Below are 19,593 nucleotides of genomic sequence, written 5' to 3' on the forward strand. Positions count from 1 at the left end.
CCATTGGCTAATCAGGGTGATATGCAAATTAACTGCCAACCAACATGGCGGCCAGCAGCCAGGCAGCTGAAGCGAACAGGAGGCTTGCTTGCTCCAGTGATAGAGGAAGCCAAGGTTCCCCGTCTGCTGCTGCCGGCCTCTGAGCTTGCACTCTAAGCAACTATGTTGCAATTATAGAAGCTAAACAAACCCCAGAAACCTGCTGTCAGAGCTAGAGCGAGCAGGACCGTGTTACAATTATAGAAGCCAAACAAACCCAGATACCTGCTTTCAGCAGCCAAGGTCTCAGAGCTGGAGCCGAGCCTCAGAGCTAAAGCCGGCTCTCAGCTCCAGTGACAGCCATAGAAAGTAAATAAATCCCAGAATAAAAAAAAAAAAGGAAAAAAGGAGAGTTTGGGAGCTTCAGCCACCCGCCAGCCTGAAAACAACCCTCAGCCCCTCACCCAGACTGGCCAGGCACCCCAGTGGGGCCCTACACCCTGAAGGGGGTGTGACCAGCCTGAAAACAGCCATCATCCCCTCATCCAGGCTGGCCAGGCACCCAAGCAGGACCTCCACCCTGATCCGGGACACCCTTCAGGGCAAACCAGGCAGCCCCCACTCGTGCACCAGGCCTCTATCCTATATAGTAAAAGGGTAATATGCAAACTGACCCTAACAGCAGAAAGACTGGGAATGACTGGTCACTATGACACACAGTGACCACCAGGGGGCAGACTCTCAATGCAAGAGCTGCCCTCTAGTGATCAGGTCGCTTTCACATGTGAGGAGCTCTGCTCAGCCACAAGCCAGGCTGATGGCTGCCAGTACAGTGGTGGTGGTGGGAGCCTCTCCTACCTTCTCAGCAGCGCTAAGGATGTCTGACTGCAGTTTAGGCCTGCTCCCCGCTGGCAAGTGGACATCCCCCGAGGGCTGCTGGGCTGCCAGAGGGATGTCTGATTGCCATCTTAGGCCCAATCCCCTGGGGAGCAGGCCTAAGCCAGCAGGTGGTCATCCCCTGAGGGGTCCCAGACTGCGAGAGGGCACAGGTCGGGCTGAGGGACCCCCCATGCCTCCCCCCACCCCGAGTGCACAAATTTTTGTGCACCGGGCCTCTAGTAGGATAATAATACAGTATTTGCATATAAACTATACACATCGTCCCTATACTTTAAATCATCTCTAGATTACTTATAATACCTAGTACAATGTAAATGCTATGTATATAGTTATCATGCTATACTAGAGGCCCAGTACACAAAATCGTGCACGGGTAGGGTCCCTAGGCCTAGCCTGCGATCAGGGCCATCTTCTGCCCACTCGCCAGTCCCCAGTCCCACCCCGCCGTCATCCCCCGGTTCACCATGGTTCCCCAATCGCAGCATGGTTCCGGTTCCCTGGAGCCTGTGGGCCAGGGGAGGAGGGACCAAGAGGTCGGCCATTCCACTAGTTCACCTGTTCGCCACGGTTCCGTTTGCCATGCTGCGATCAGAGCCTGTGGGCGCGGGGGGGGGGGGGGGGGGGGGGGCAGAGGTGGTCAATGCACCTCATGGCAACTGGTCACGTGGTCATTCTGGTCGTTATGCTTATGGTCACTGGCTTTTTATTATATAGGACTGTTTAAGGAATAATGACAAGGGAAAAAGCCTGTACATACTCAGTACCAACCATGACAGGCCTAACTATATAGCATGGCAGCAACAAAAAAGCTTTTTTTCTCCTAAATATTTTCCATCCACATCTGGGTTGAATGCCTGAATGAGGGCCCCACAGATACAGAGGGTCAATTATATTTAAGATCCTTTAAAGAAGTTAACTTCAGGGACAAGATGTTTAATGAACTTACAATTCAGGTTGATACATCATGACATAAAGAAAAGGGATTTGCTTGATGTACAATAAATGAAGACTCACTGGAGTCTGTCAGAAGCAAATTACATATAATCGCTAAAATAGCTACTCATTTAGTGTCCTTAGTGAAATCAGGAACCAGTTATCTCATCCTGTGTTCTCTACTACTCCCAGCCTCTAACTGAACAATCTGAAAAGCATCTTTCCTAAGGTTACACTGGGTAGGAATCTATGAATTCATCAGTACAGAGATCCTTACTACTAGAAAAACAAAGGCATAAATTTTTCAGCTATTGAGTTTTTCTCCTGAAGAGCATTGACAATGAAGATGAAAACAGGAGCAGCTAATATTAAATGAGCAGTTCCTGTGTGCTAGACAGTTCACGCACTTTACATGTATTAATTGGGTATTATTCTTTTAACCTTTATTTTAATGAGACATTGCATAGAGATTTATCAATTTACCCACAGAAATCCCAACTGTTAAGGGTCAGAGGCAGAATTTGAACCCAGACAGTTTGAACTGGGTTCAAATTCTGGCTCTTAAAGTCCTTGTTCTTAATCACTATACAATTTAAAGTACCATAGAATCCCACATTTTATCACTCAAACTGGCCACAAAATCTTACATACATTTTAGGAGGTCATTTATTCAGAGCTTGCTGAAAGGTTATTTAATGCATGACATTAGTGGCAAGCCCTACTAGTCAATGATTATTCACTTGAGACCATTATGTAGAGCACACTATTGAGGGCATTCAGACTGCAGTAGCCCAAAATATTTCTGCAGACTGCAAAATAGTTTTTGGCATTACTTAGTCCTGCTCCACTTCCCTTTACAGAACTTAAATCATGTAAATATTCCTTCTACATCTGTAGTGAGTTGAATAGTGTCCCCAAAAATCTCATGTCTACCTAGAACCTCAAATGTTACTATTTGGAAATTGGATCTTTATGTATGTAATTAATTATCTCAAAAATGAAATCATCCTAGTTGTAGGGTGAATCCTAAATCCAATGACTGGTGTCCTTATAAGATGACAAGACACACACAGTGGGTAAGAAGGCCACATGAAGATGGAGGGAGAAAAGTAAGTTATACTGTCACAAGACAAGAAACAACATCAAGAGCTACCAGAAGCTGAAAGAGGCAAGGAAGTCTGCACCAGAGCTTCAAAAGGAGTATGGCCCTGCCCACGCCTTAACTTTAGACTTCTGGCCTCTTGATCTGTGAGAGAAAAATTTCTATTTTAGAGTCATCACATTTGTAGTCATTTGTCATTGTAGTCCTAGAAAAGTAATGGAACATCTAAACTACAATTTCCGATTCTCAAAGAATAAAAAAATAAAATAAAATAAAAAATAGCAGGTACCACAAAAAATGTCCCAAAGAAATCTGATGAAATATCTTAACAGAGAGGATCAATAAAATGAAAAAGGCAGTTAAATAAAAGGCTTTACACAGAGGATACAATGTGTAGACTTTCAAGGAATAGAGTGGTCCTGATACACCAAGATTGTGGTTCCACACCCGATCAGGGGACATACAATCAGCAAACAACAAATGCATAAACAGGTGGAATAACAAATTGTCTCTCTCTCCCTAATAAATTAAAAAAAAATTTTAATACGTTTTTATTGATTTCAGAGAGGAAGGGAGAGGAAGAGATAGAAACATCAATGAGCCCTAACCGGTTTGGCTCAGTGGATAGAGCATCGGCCTGCAGACTCAAGGGTCCCAGGTTCGATTCCGGTCAAGAGCATGTACCTTGGTTGCGGGCACATACCCAGTAGGGAGTGTGCAGGAGGCAGCTGATGGATCTTTCTCTTTCATCAATGTTTCTAACTCTCTATCCCTCTCCCTTCCTCTCTGTATAAAATCAATAAAAATATATTTAAAAAAAGAAAAAAGAGCCGAAACCGGTTTGGCTCAGTGGATAGAGCGTCAGCCTGCGGACTGAAAGGTCCCAGGTTCGATTCCGGTCAAGGGCATGTACCTGCGTTGCGGGCACATCCCCAGTGGGAAATGTGCAGGAGGCAGCTGATCGATGTTTCTCTCTCATCGATGTTTCTAACTCTCTCTCTCCCTTCCTCTCTGTAAAAAATCAATAAAATATATTAAAAAAAGAAAAAGAAAAAAGAAACATCAATGATAAGAAAGAATCATTGACTGGCTGCCTCCTGCACGCCTCCTATTGGGGATCGAGCCCATAACCCAGGCATGTGCCTGACTAGGAATCGAACCATGACCACCCGGTTCATAGGATGACACTCAACCACTGAGCCAGGCTGGCTAGGCCAATTTTTTTAAAAATTTAAGATATAAAATAGCCAAAGGCTTCCAAAATGATGATTTTATTATAAATCAAAACAGCAAAGTCATTTTATTTATTATTATTTTTAAATATATTTTTATTGATTTTTTACAGAGAGGAAGGGAGAGCGATAGAGAGTTAGAAACATCGATGAGAGAGAAACATCGATCAGCTGCCTCCTGCACATCTCCTACTGGGGATATGCCCGCAGCCTAGGTACATGCCTTTGACCGGAATCGAACCTGGGACCTTTCAGTCCCCAGGCCGATGCTCTATCCACTGAGCCAAACCGGTTTCGGCAGCAAAGTCATTTTAAATACAAGTGACAGTTGCCTGGCATGATGGCATTGACAATGAATAAAAAATCTTGAATTCTACATTACATACTTTACCATGAGGCAAGAGTGATAAAACTAATGTAATTAAATACCACTTATTGATAAAGATGGCTGATGGGTACATTCAGAAAAGCCTACCTTCATATTCCAAAATGAATTCTGCTAAGGCTCAAGGTAGTTTTGCACTCCATTCAGATCCATTTATATATAGACATATGTATGACAGCAACACACCATTCTTATTAGCATAGAATCTAAGTTTTAAATACCTAATAAAACTAGTGAGGGTTTTTTTAAAAAGGGTAGAACACCAGCATCAATACTAAATATAAGAACAGATAGCATTAAGCTCTTACAATATGCCAGGAACTATTTTAAGGGCTTTAAATATATATCAACTCATTTAATCCTTACAATAATCCTATGGAAATAGATACTCCCATAATATCCATTTCACTAATGAGAAAATTAAAAAGCATTGAGAACTAAAAAGCAGAGCTGATGGAAATGTTCTATGTCACGAATGCGATCGTGGTGGTTACAATGCTTAATATACTTGTCAAAATATATAATGCTTATTGAACCGAACATTTTAAATTGGTGAATGCTATTGTATTTAAATTATACTTCAACTAGTGGCCTGGTGCACAAAATTCGTGCACTCGGGGCGGGGTGGGGGAGGGGGAAGGGTGTCCCCCACCCTGGCCTGTGCCCTGTCACAGTGTGGGAGCCCCGCGATCCATCGCCCCAAAGAGGTAGGCCTCCGCAAGCCTCACATCCCTGGACCCAGCACCAGGGGCAGGGATGCAAGCCTCAAGTCCCTGGGCCCAGTGCTGGGGGCAGAGACGTGAGCCTCACGCAAGTACCCAACACTGCAAGTCCCCACCCACCCACGCCTGCTGCACACACAGCCTCCTGCTGATTAGTTGTTATGCGTGAGGGTATCACAACCATTTGCATATTAGCCTTTTATTATTAAGATAAAAATGAAAAAATAAAGAGGAAAATATCACACAGCCCAGCAGACATGGCTCAGTGTTTGAGCATCGAACTATGAACCAGGAGGTCATAGTTCAATTCCCGGTCAGAGCACATGCCCGGGTTGCAGGCTCGATCACCAGTGTGGGGCGTGCAGGAGGCAGCCAATCAATGATTCTCTCTCATCATTGATGTTTCTCTTTCTCCCTCTCTCTTCCTCTCTGAAATTATATACACACACATACACACACATACACACACACACACACACACACATATATTTTAAATATTTTTCCACCTCAAAAAAAAATAAAAGATTTATTTTAACCGTATTTCAAGAACCAATCCTGGCCCTAGCTGATTTGGCTCAGTGTATAGAGCGTCAGCCTGCAGATTGAAGGGTCCCGGGTTCAATTCCAGTCAAAAGCACATGGCCGGGTTGCAGGCTCGTGCAGAAGGCAGCCAATCAGTAATTCTCATTGATGTAATCATGTCTCTCTCTCTTCCTCTCTGAAATCAATGAAAAAATATTTTTAAAAAAAATAACCAATCTTGCATTTGCCCCTTCTGTGCTATCTAGCATATCCAGAAATTACAATATAATTTTCAATACAGCATACCTAAGAAATACAGAATAAAATTAAACTGAAAACATTAATTACAGGCATCAGTTTAAAGTCTTTTCAAAGTAAATAATTTAAGAAAACACTACAACAGTAATAAGATTAGGTCTACAACTTACTAATAACAGTTTATCATTTTACATATAAGGCAACCTATAGTAAGAGCAGTATCTGCCACCCTAACCGGTTTGGCTCAGTGGATAGAGTGTCGGCCTGCAGACTGAAGGGTCCCAGGTTCGATTCCGGTCAAGGGCATGTACCTTGGTTGCAGGCACATCCCCAGTAGGGTGTGTGCAGGAGGCAGCTGATCGATGTTTCTAACTCTCTATCCCTCTCCCTTCCTCTCTGTAAAAAAAATCAATAAAATCTGTATTTTTTAAAAAGATGGAATAGTTTGGTCTTGCTCAATGTATCCATTTATTCATTTAAATGTTCATTAAATTAAAAAAAAAGAAAGAGCAGTATCTGCCAAGCTAAATTATCATTTTCATGTGAAAAAGTTCTACCTTCAAAATCAATAGAAATAAACAAGAAAAGTCGCTTTTGGGACTCTCATAGCCAGTTAGCCTGGAGGTCAAATCACCCCCGGTATTGCCGACAACAATCAAGGCTTAACTACAACAAGACTGTGCACAAAGACCACTAGGGGGTGCACCAAGAAAGCATAAAAAATGCGGAGACAAAGAAACAGGACAAAACTGTCAATGGAGGATATTGAATTCAGAACCACACTTTTAAGGTCTCTTAAGAACTGTCTAGAAGCCGCCGATAAATGTAGTGAGATCCTCAAGAAAACTAATGAGACCCTCGATGTTATGATAAAGAACCAACTAGAAATTAAGCATACACGGACTGAAATAATGAATACTATACAGACACCCAACAGCAGACCAGAGGAGCGCAAGAATCAAGGCAAAGATTTGAAATGCGAAGAAGCAAAAAACATCCAACCAGAAAAGCAAAATGAAAAAAGAATCTGAAAATACGAAGATAGTTTAAGGAGCCTCTGTGACAGCTTCAAGCGTACCAACATCAGAATTATAGGGGTGCCAGAAGATGAGAGAGAGCAAGATATTGAAAACCTATTTGAAGAAATAATGACAGAAAACTTCCCCCACCTGGTGAAAGAAATGGACTTACAGGTCCAAGAAGCGCGGAGAACCCCAAACAAAAGGAATCCAAAGAGGACCACACCAAGACACGTCATAATTAAAATGCCAAGAGCAAAAGACAAAGAGAGAATCTTAAAAACAGCAAGAGAAAGAAACTCAGTTACCTACAAGGGAATACCCATACGACTGTCAGCTGATTTCTCAACAGAAACTTTGCAGGCCAGAAGGGAGTGGCAAGAAATATTCAAAGTGATGAATACCAAGAACCTACAACCAAGATTACTTTATCCAGCAAAGCTATCATTCAGAACTGAAGGTCAGATAAAGAGCTTCACAGATAAGGAAAAGCTAAAGGAGTTCATCACCACCAAACCAGGATTATATGAAATGCTGAAAGGTGCCGGGGTCCAACCCCAGCAGGTCCAGGGGTCCCCAAAGGTGTGGATGGAGTCGGCGAAGAAGGAAGGACACGGAGACAGTGTTCAGTTGATCAGCAGCCTAGCCAGGATCTCCAGCCAGGATCTCCAGCCTAGTTCTGGTCTCGATCTCCAGAGAGGTTCTGCTTAGGATCTCCAGCCAGGTTCTGTGTCCATGTTCTCTTGCTAGGTTCTCCAGCCAGGTTCTGTAGCCATGTTCCCTCGCTAGGTTCTCCAGCCAGGTTCAGTCACCAGGTTCTAGTCAGGTTCTCTTGCCAATTTCTGTAGTCAGGTTCAGTCCAGGATCTTTTGCCATGTTCTCTCGCTAGGTTCTGTCTCTAGGTTCTGAGGCCAGTTTCTGTCCAGGATCTTTTGCCATGTTCTCTCCAGCAAAGTTCTTCTGTCTCTAGAGAATGTTCTGTGTAGGTTCTGTGCCTAGGTTCTGTCTCTCTCTCTGTCTCTTGCTGTCTTGTTACATCTGTATTTATACCAGTTGATTCAATCCTATCAATCTCTATTACAAAGGTTAGGGCGTTTCTTATCTCCATTCCAGGGAGTAAAGATTATGTAGCTTAAGCATGATTGTTCATAGTTAAAGTGATTAATTACCCGCCTGGCACTTAGTTAAGAGGTTTTATTCCCTCCCTAACTTCAGGGGAAAATCCCTGCCTGGGGAAACAACCTTTCTCAGAGACCTTGGTTAGAACACATAGTGCCAAGAAGGTGAGCAAACATATTAAGAACAGTATGCCATATATGCCAGGTCCTTTGAAACAGCAAGGATGGACCGGCTCCCGGCAGAAAGGTATCCTTTAAGAAGAAGAAGAAAAAGGTAAAGATACAAATTATGAACAACAAACATGCATCTATCAACAAGTGAATCTAAGAATCAAGTGAATAAATAATCTGGTGATCATAATAGAATCAGGGACATAGAAAAGGAATGGACTGACTATTCTTGGGGGGGAAAGGGGTGTGGGAGATGCGGGAAGAGACTGGACAAAAATTGTGCACCTATGGATGAGGACAGTGGGTGGGGAGTGAGGGTGGAGGGTGGGGTGGGAACTGGGAGGAGGTGAGTTATGGGGGGAAAAAGGGGAAAAAATGTAATAATCTAAACAATAAAGATTTAATTTAAAAAAAAAAAAGAAAAGAAAAGTCGCTTTTGTATACATGTATATAAGCCAAACCATTGGACATGGACAACAGGGGGATGGGAGCATGAGTGTGTGTGTGTGTGGGGGGGAGGTTGGGGGTTAATGGGGGGGATGAGGACACATTTGTAATACCTTAACTAATAATAATAATAAAAAAAAGTCGCTTTTGTCCAAAATGCTTTTGACAAAATAGGATACAATTTACATAGAGAAGTTTAAAAGAGCTACCTCAAAATTGCTAAAAATTACCCCCCCCCCGCCCCCCCGCCCCGCAAAAACAAAACAAAACAAAAAACTCATCGCTAATATACAAAGAGAGAAGAGCCAAGAGGTCTCTTTGAGAGCTAGGTCTCGAAGATGGTAAGCTGTGGGAAAAGAGATTTAAGTTTGTAGACAAGTGCTGTGTCTAGCTATAAATCAGTGAACCAAACTTAAGAAAAATAAATTTACCCCTGCTCCATACATTCAGCTTTTCATTAGTATACTCTGAACAATGCACTGAAGCAAAGGAAAAGGCACCTCTTTCATTCTAACTGAACAAGGATGGTACTTCAAAAGTTGCCAATATGCTAAATTGGTGGTTCCTTCCTAGACTGAGAAACTGGCAAGGCATTAATTTGTCTGAGATCCTTAACAGTACACTAAGCAAACAGAAAGGTCGAACACATGTCTCACCAGCACATAAACTGATCTGTCAAGTGTTCATAGATGCTATTTGATCAGGAAAACACAAGTCATTTAAATTATTATTAGACTCATATTGACTTTGCTCAAGTAGTTTATCAAAGTATAAGTAAGAATTCATTAGAAAGTTTTTAAATTAAAGAGAGCTCTAACACTCAAAAGTTTAGGAACGCCTTTGCCTACAAAGAAAAAAGAAAGTATAAAGGATTTCTTGCAAATCCTATGCCTGAGGATTTGTTCACTTCAACATACTATTTTTTAAACATATTTTTATTGATTTCAGAGAGGAAGGAAGAGGGAGAGAGAGTTGGAACCATCAATGATGAGAGAGAATCATTGATCGGCTGCCTCTTGCACACCCCCAACTCTCACTCTCACCCCGCTCCCCCTCCTCACACACACACAACACACACACTCTCTCTCAATAGGTCATCTGCCTATCCAAAGTGACACACACACGCACACACATACACACACACACACACTCAATAGGTCATCTGCCTATCCAAAGTGCCACACACACACACACACACACACACACTCAATAGGTCATCTGCCTATCCAAAGTGACACACACACGCATGCACACACATACACACACACTCAATAGGTCATCTGCCTATCCAAAGTGCCACACACACACACACACACACACACTCAATAGGTCATCTGCCTATCCAAAGTGCCACACACACACACACACACACACACACACACACTCTCACTCAATAGGTCATCTGCCTATCCAAAGTGCCACACACACACACACACACACACACACACTCAATAGGTCATCTGCCTATCCAAAGTGACACACACACGCACGCACACACATACACACACACACACACTCACTCAATAGGTCATCTGCCTATCCAAAGTGCCAGTACCAGTACCTCACTTTTGAGACCAGCAACCCAAGCACTGGTTCTCCTACTTCATCTGGGAGTGGGGAGGGGTTTATTCAAAGTAAGTTTACAGTTATGAATACTGAAAACAGAGTTTATTCTTGGATTATTATTTATTAACTGTTGTATTATCTTCTATACGAGCAACTATAAACCTACTTTTGTCCCACCCTGTATAGAATGCAAAGCCACAAGCCAATGCAGCGTTCAGGTGACTGTAATACATACAAAGTTTTAAGAACCTCTGGCATACAGGATAAACTCTCCAAGTATGTCATCTACCAGTAAAATCTCCTTTCCTGATACTCCTCCACCTGACTGGACTCTTCAGCAATAAATACTTAACTAGTTGGAGTTCACACAGGTTTTGCACATACTATTTTCTGTGCTTGGAGCCCTAACTCAACACCATGACCAACCCCATCTTGTTCAACAAACTTACACTGATCTTCAAAAGTCTCAACTCCAGGTCTTGCCGATTTGGCTCAGTGGATAAAGCCTCAGCCTGAGGACTGAAAGGTCCCAGGTTCAATTCTGGTCAAGGGCCTGGGTTGTGGGTTCGATCCCCAGTGTGGGGCGTGCAGGAGGCAGCCAATCGATGATTCTCTCACATCATTGATGTTCCTATCTCTCTCTCCCTCTCGCTTCCTCTCTGAAGTCAATAAAAATATATTTTTAAAAAAATAAATTTTTTTTAAAAGTCTCAACTCCAGCTTCCTGTCAAACCTTCCCTTACTTCCTGGGACAGACAGTTCTTTGCTCCTAATGTACCTTTCACCTTTTTAGCAATTACCTCACATAATAGAAGACAGGAACCATTTCATTTCACATTTGTATCACCAAAGACCTCACACAATGCCTGACACATAATTTAATTTTTTTTATATATATGCTGAATAAAGACATAAATGAGAAGCAAATAATATTGGCTATTCAAAGTTAAAAGCTGTCATACCGACTTCCAGCAATAACCAAAGATAATCAAATCAAGAAGGCAAAGCAACCATCCTTTATAGAATATCTGTAAGCATTTTACAGGGTATTTCTCATACCAAGAATAATGCTGTGTGAAGAGCTTAATGAGGGAAAAAGGAGTACCTATGTAATACTTTCAACAATAAAGATTAAAAGGATCAACCGAAGGACTTGTATGCATGCATATGAGCATAACCAATGGACACAAGACACTGGGGGGCATGGGAGGCTAGGGGAGGGTCAAGGGGAGAAAAGAAAGGAGACATATATATGGGAGAACCAAGATGGCGGCATAGGTTAACGCCGGAGTTTGCTGCTTTGAACAACTACTTCAAAAGTGAAACTAAAAGACGGAACGGACATCACCCAAAACCACTGGAACGCTGGCTGAGTGGAAGTCCTACAACTAGGAGGAAAGAGAAACGCATACGGACACTCAGAGGAGGCGCAGTGCTGAAGTCAAATTCTGAGGTGCGGAGTGCATGGAGCGGGCTGGCGGCGGAGGGCGCGGTTGGCGTTTTCAATCGGGAGGGAGTCGCAGACTCTGAGCTCCAGATCCGGGCGAGTCTTTAGGGACCCAGACTCAAACGGGAGAAGCGGGACTGCCTGGCTTCGGTCAGAGCGAGTGCAGCTTTCTCTCCGAGCTTTGCAGCGGGTGCTGGGACTCAGAGAGGCAGAGCCCCTGGGGACAGGACTGAGAGCCGCCATGACTGCTCTCTCAGGCCCACCCTGTTGATCCTGTGCGACCCGCCCCGCCCAAGCCCTGCACAGAGGCATTTGCCGGATAGCCTCAGGCAAACGCCAGATTAGCACCTCCCTAGAGGACAGAAGTTCTCTCACTGCAGACACAGCTGATTCTCATAGCCACTTGGCCTGGAGGTCAAACCCTCCCTGGAATTAGCTACAACAATCAAGATTTAACTATAAAACCACGAACAAAGACCACTAGGGGGTGCACCAAAGAAGCATAACAAAATGCGGAGACAAAGAAACAGGACAAAATTGTCAATGGAAGACCTAGAGTTCAGAACCACACTTTTAAGGTCTCTCAAGAACTGTTTAGAAGCCACCGATAAACTTAATGAGATCTATAAGAAAACTAATGAGACCCTCGATGTTATATTGGGGAACCAACTAGAAATTAAGCATACACGGACTGAAATAAAGAATATTATACAGACTCCCGACAGCAGAACAGAGGAGCGCAAGAATCAAGTCAATGATTTGAAATGCGAGGAAGCAAAAAACACCCAACCGGAAAAGCAAAATGAAAAAAGAATCCAAAAATGCGAGGATAGTGTAAGGAGCCTCTGGGACAGCTTCAGGTGTACCAACATCAGAATTATAGGGGTGCCAGAAGATGAGAGAGAGCAAGATATTGAAAACCTATTTGAAGAAATAATGACAGAAAACTTCCCCCACCTGGTGAAAGAAATGGACTTACAGGTCCAAGAAGCGCGGAGAACCCCAAACAAAAGGAATCCAAAGAGGACCACACCAAGACACGTCATAATTAAAATGCCAAGAGCAAAAGACAAAGAGAGAATCTTAAAAACAGCAAGAGAAAGAAACTCAGTTACCTACAAGGGAATACCCATACGACTGTCAGCTGATTTCTCAACAGAAACTTTGCAGGCCAGAAGGGAGTGGCAAGAAATATTCAAAGTGATGAATACCAAGAACCTACAACCAAGATTACTTTATCCAGCAAAGCTATCATTCAGAATTGAAGGTCAGATAAAGAGCTTCACAGATAAGGAAAAGCTAAAGGAGTTCATCACCACCAAACCAGGATTATATGAAATGCTGAAAGGTATCCTTTAAGAAGAGGAAGAAGAAGAAAAAGGTAAAGATACAAATTATGAACAACAAATATGCATCTATCAACAAGTGAATCTAAGAATCAAGTGAATAAATAATCCGATGAACAGAATGAACTGGTGATTATAATAGAATCAGGGACATAGAAAGGGAATGGACTGACTATTCTTGGGGGGGATAGGGGTGTGGGAGATGCGGGAAGAGACTGGACAAAAATAGTGCACCTATGGATGAGGACAGTGGGTGGGGAGTGAGGGCGGAGGGTGGGGCGGGAACTGGGAGGAGGGGAGTTATGGGGGGAAAAAAGAGGAACAAATGTAATAATCTGAACAATAAAGATTTAATTAAAAAAAAAAAAGAAAGGAGACATATATAATACTCTTTGTAATACTTTAAGCAATAAGACAATTAAAAAACAAAAAAATAGCAAAAAAATAAAATAAAGAATAAAGATTAAAAGGAAAAGGAAAAAGGTAAAAAATAAAAAAGAATGCTGCAAAGCAGGCACTATTCCCCTTTTACAGTCTCAACTCACTTGGCTAAACTTCAAAATTTGAAATGGTTATGCTAGAATGTGCCACTGAATCTAACTGCAAATCTTTCTAATGAAAGTCTTAAAAAAACCATAACATTAAAATAAGCACCATTAAAGGGCAAACTATTTACTAACATTTACTTAGAAACCAGCCACAATTCTGATTCAAAAAGCCAAGAAGACCATGTGGTACCTGGAGTTAGTCTCCAAAATCAGATAAATTTCCCCAAAGGATGACCTCTGAAATATCTGTCAAATCTAGAGTTCTACATGGTTCACATATCAATACATTAAAAATAAAATAAAAAACAGGAAAATGTTTAATCTTACTTATGCAAGTATAAGGAAAGGTGACTCTTTAAATGCTTGTCTCCTGATTAAGAGGCAAACCTTTAATGTTCTATGGCTAGATGGCCCCCCAAAGATTCCCTTTCCCCACTTAATGTCACTGGTCTGCTAATTTAGCATGATTTTCTATTAAGTCAAAGTGAATAGCTGCTAAATTAGCTCTTCCCACTAGGTATCAGCACAATGATGGATCCTTTTTTTAAAAAAGGTACACGATTTTATATGCATAATAGAGAACACATTCTTGTCAGTTATGTGTGTGCATAATCATAATTTTTACAAACGTACTCTTCAAGACTCCTCTATTCTGGTGACCTTTCACCTCTTCTCCATTGAAAGGATGCACACCAAGGGCCCACTTAGCGCAATGAGTTATGTCTTAAGAAGACCAGTTTATCATTTCTTATAGCTCATTAATACAAAACTACAACAAACTTCATTTTTTGTATAAGGGATATTAAGGGTAATTGAACAACTTGTTCTAGCCAAATGAATCCCTTGAAATCAGGACATTTCTCTTTTTGCACAGACGTATAAAAACTGCTTTGGGGAAAAGGAAGGAAGCTGGAACATGAACAAAAAAAAATACTAATTATACTTATTTGTATATCTGTCTTCTCCACTAGACTGTGAACTTTCAGTGCAAAAAAAGTATAGCTATAACAATTTATACTACTATTTCCCCAATACTAAAGTTAGTGTACAATGAAGAGGGAAGCCATGCAGACCAAGATTATTCATAAATGATAATAAAAGTAGTCATTTTATTGGAGAGAAACATTTCCGCCATTTTCTCTGTCCTAAAACAATGGCATTCTAATAAAAAAATATTTTACTTAACCCAATGAAGAATTTTATGACACTGTGATATGCCTTCCTACATCTTTCCAAGGACTGAAACTGTCACAGATCCCTAATTGGTGACACAATTAAATTGGAGAATATACTGCCCCAGTTTTTTTTGTTGTTGTTGTTTTTTTGGGGGAGGGGGGGTATTCATTTTATTTGTTGATTTGAGAGAGGGAAAGAGAAAGAGACATCGATTTGTTGTTTCACTTATTTACACATTCACTGGTCGATTATTTTATGTGCCCAGACCAGGATTCAACCTGCAAGGGGATCCAGGTGCAACCTTGGGAGTATCAGGACCTCGCTCCAACAAACTCAGCTGCCCAGCCAGGGCTCTGTCCCAGTTTTAAAAGCAGCACAGATTAAGGAAGTAAGAAGGCGCTCCAATGGATGTACAAATGATGACCAGTTCATTCAACTCCATTCAACAAGTACTTACTAAATGCATAGACCTGTGAGAAACCGGGCCAACAAGTACAGCAAGATAGCAAAAAAGGAAAGTTGACGACAAAAGTAGCCTCACATTAACCCAGAGTCACTTAATTCAAAACTATCCTTTAATGTCTGCCTTTTTAAAACTAAGTGCATCCCAGTTATTTGTTCCCAGTCAGCAATACTGTGGCTCCGGTTGCCATTTTTACATGATCACAAACTTGAAAGATAAATGCCCAATACTTTAGAGACTTTTTTCATTAATTCGACGGCATAATGGGGAACCGAATGCAATTCTGCAACTGTCTTTCTAAAAGTCAACTTTATTTTTCATTGATTACAAACAAAAAAGCTTACAAATTCCCACTGGGCAAGTGTGCCAACCGATTCCATTTCCTATAACCTTATCTCGGAAACCAGGCCCCCCCCCCCCCCGGAAACGTAACGCAGAGCCCTCTGGCCTGACCTGCGCGCAGTGCCTTCTAGACCAGTCCCCAGGGCACCGGCAGCCTAATTCCGGCGACCTTCTCCGAGCGATTTAAGGAAGTCGGCACTCGCTCCTCTCACGTGATCTTTAAAAGGGGCGCAGTGGAGCCTGTAGCGAACCACACTCCCTTTTCTGCATCAACTTCGCTGCCCAGCATAAAGGAAGTGGGCAGGGAGGCGGCGCGGGGCCGGTGTTCAGGGGAAGCCGGCAAACAAATGTGGGCTGCGGTGCCTGCTTGTATTTGGGAGGAGCGGGGCGGTAAGGCACGCCGCTCACGCGCACTGCAGCGGCTGAAAACCGAAGGCTGCCCCTCACACCCCCGCAGCCTGGGCACGGCTTCCTTCGCTCTCCCTCGGGGAGAAGGGGGGCCCCTTCTACCAAATGCCCCACCAGCAGGGTCCTGCCCAGGCGCCCCAGCTCCCCGACGCGCACCGCCCTTGGGCCCGCGCGGGTGGGACTGGCGCTGGTGGGCGGCAGAGGCGGGGGGAGAGCCGCGGCGACCGGCGGCCGGCGCATGCGCAGACAGGGTACCCGCCCGTTCACCTACCGTTGGAACCGCGACGCCCCGTTCCCCGGCCGCGGCCGCTTCTCCAGGACCCGCGGGGACGGGAGGAGGACGAGAACTGAGGCCTCGAGCGCGTCCGCGGCCGGCAAGCCTCTTCCGAAGACGGCCGCTGGCGAGGGTCTAAAGCGGCGGCTGAGGCACGGGGCCAGCCCGATAAGCGACCCCCGGATGTCCCCGGCGGTGGCGGCGGCGGAGACGCGGGAGAGGGGGCGGGAGCGGCGACGGTGGCGGCAGCTGAGGCGCAGAGCCTCCCTAACGGCAAGCGGGAGGAGCGCGGAGGGCGGAGGGCGGAGGGCGGCCAGGGGCCGGGCCGGACGTGACGTACGTGGGAGGGACGGGCGGGGGCGTGGCTTGCGCGCCGTGAGGGCGGGGATACCCCCAGCCCCAAGCCGCAGGCTCCGGGTCTGCGGGCTTCCGAAACGCCTTGCTTCTCTCGAATTCGGGCCCTGGATTGGGGTGCGAGAAGCCGGGCGCGGGCCTGAGGGAGGCGTCTGGGGCTCCTCAGTCTGGGGAGGGGCTGTAGGAAGGATAAGGACCGGTCGCCGGAAGACTGAGGTCGCGCCTGGGCTCTGCGGGAGATGGGGGGGAGGGGGTCGTGCCCCCCTGCAAAGGCCAGAATGACCCGGGTGCCCTTGTCCAAGTTAGGAGCACCGAGTCCTTCACGGAAAACCGCCGGCGGACCGAGGCAGTGACTCACGCTCCTAGTCCCAGAACGGGGGTTAGGTCGGGGACCAGGGCCGCCTCCCACCTGCCTCCTCACGTGAGGACGTGGCCTAGACGCTAGAGCAGTGGTTCTCAACCTTCCTAATGTCGCGACCCTTTAATACAGTTCCTCATGTTGTGGTGACCCCCAACCATAAAATTATTTTCGTTGCTACTTCATAACTGTAATTTTGCTACTGTTATGAATCATAATGTAAATATCTGATATGCAGGATGTATTTTCATTGTTACAAATTAAACATCATTAAAGCATAGTGATTAATCACAAAAACAATATAATTATATATGTGTTTTCCGATGGTCTTAAGTGACCCCTGTGAAAGGGTTGTTCGACCCCCAAAGGGGTGGCGACCCACAGGTTGAGAACCGCTGCTCTAGAGCGAGCACAGATGCCTCTGAGGCGGAGGGAGTCTGAGAATATGAAAGTCCATAGGCAACGTGTTCACAGGGAGCTTTCTATACCAAACCAGAGTTTGAGAGGCAGACCTGAAAAGAGAAAAAAAGAATGGGGAGCACTCTGAGCCTGGGGCGCCTGTACTTCATTGCAGCTCCCACACGCTCCCAAAGGTTTGCATATTCAGCCCATCTCTTCTTTGCTTCAGTCTGTTAAGGGCTTAGATGTTCCATTGAGTAGAACGCAATGTTCTGCCTTTGGACACCCTGGCAGTGGGTAGATCCACGCCTACACAAAGAATTCTGGGTGTCTGTAAAAATATAAACCGCCACGATTCGCTTGTCCCCTACCTGCCTAGCTGGAAGTCAGTAACCTGGAAAATGTAAAACAAAGAACCCTCATAGAACTTGAGACAATATTTAAAAAAAAAAAAAAAAAGGTCACCCTATGAGATGATCTGTAAATGTGTTACAGAGGCCAGGGTGGCTCCCAACTTTCATCAGAGTAAAATAAATAATCTGTAACTTAAGTGTCACATGCCCAGTTGATGCTGTCATAAAAGAAGGGTGGGGTCCATAAAGAGTCTAGAACCAGCAGAATCTCAATAAGAATGTATTGTGAGCTCCCACTCTGTCCAAGAGAAAGGCTACTGATTCTAATAACCAGGACCAATACCCATGATCAGGACAGTTAAAAAAACTTAATTTGGATCAGTCACACAATCAACAAATATTTACTGAGTGTTTACTAAGTTTTAGTCTCTTAGGATACTTTAGCAAATACGATTCCTGCCTATTTTGGGTTTATATCTAGCAAACTTAAATCCTGAATATTCTTTTAAGAACATATAAAGGCCCCTACTGTGATTCCACACTCATCAAGTAGTCTTCCCATCCCTCAGGGCCCTCAGAGTAGATCAGCACACCAGTGAGAAACAATTGTCCAAGGCACAGACTGGTTCTAGTTATACTAGCTATACAGTCTTTCTCAATTAATGAATTCACATCATGGTTTATAATCAGGCTTTGTTCACTGGGTTGAATTATAGAGTTGTTTTATCCAAATTAATTTCCCAGAGCCTGATTAAGTTGGAGTGAAGTGAAATGTAAGTTACTATATCTGCCAAACTGAGGACCAGACAGATCCTGGTTTCATAGAAGCCCAATCAGGATGCAGCCTATGCAGTCAGCTTTGCATCTCTCTTTAAACATCTTAAATGGAAGCTTTACCTGTGATTTCATGCTTGAAGAACAGGAGCAAAATAATTGCTTCTAAAGCTTAATCATAATCTAGTAAAAATCATAAGAGAGTAAATTGTTAGAGTAAAAATCCTCCTGAACCTGCCCCGCCTATGCAACATAGGCTCTTGCTGACATAACTGACTGTAATAAGTACTTTATTCTTGAGTATGGAACCCAAGACTGTAAGTTCCCAGAGGACAAGACTCCCTTGCATTTATATGCCCTACTCCCAACATATGGGAATCTCAAAAAACAAATGAATTGATTTAATGATCATTTTCCTCTATAAAATTCAAGAACATGTTTTTGGAAGACATTTTTTCCAGATCTTACTTTATAATAGGTAACCAGTATGTTCAACATACTGTTTTTAACTTTTAAAAATAAGACAGAATACCTTTGTTTTTATCTTTTGTCATCCCTTTAAACCTGTGCAGGGGAAGTAGATCTGTCATACACCCCGTTCAGTAATAGAAAGTCCTTTGTCATTGAGTCACAAAGAGTGAAACTCTTCCTTCTTATCCAGCTAGGACAGCTAGCTCACTCCTTGCGGTGGAGAGGCATCATGCCTGTTCTGTCTTGCCCTCTTCTAGCTTACCAACCAGACCCAAAGGGAGGGAGAGAGAAGAAAAGAAAGGGAAACAGGAAAGTTCTTAACTTTTATAGGAAGTGACAGTAAAGTGTTTTGTCCAAACTAAATTAGTGTGACTATTTTCCAATAGATGGCAATGAAGTTTCTGGACAAAGGAGGACATATTTCTGATGGTGCTGTTGAGGGCAGCACTGTATGGTTGATCCACAGCTGGCCCACATGAAGCTCTCACGCGCTTCTTGTCCAAACTGACTTGGGAGAATAGGCCAA

At 43.7% G+C, this 19,593-nt stretch overlaps 1 protein-coding gene across 1 annotated transcript in view; it reads right to left on the reverse strand.

Annotated features, from left to right (window-relative positions):
• Positions 1 to 16,700, reverse strand: part of FAM13B (family with sequence similarity 13 member B) — a 69,753-nt gene extending 53,053 nt beyond the window's left edge. Inside the window, exon 1 of the mRNA XM_081090750.1 lies at positions 16,356 to 16,700. The gene's annotated coding sequence lies outside the window, so the exon portion shown is untranslated. The remainder of the gene's footprint in view (positions 1 to 16,355) is intronic.
• Between the last annotated feature and the right edge of the window lie 2,893 nt (positions 16,701 to 19,593).

This window comes from Myotis nattereri (assembly GCF_964212035.1).
Source record: "Myotis nattereri genome assembly, chromosome: 5".
NCBI lineage: Eukaryota > Metazoa > Chordata > Mammalia > Chiroptera > Vespertilionidae > Myotis > Myotis nattereri.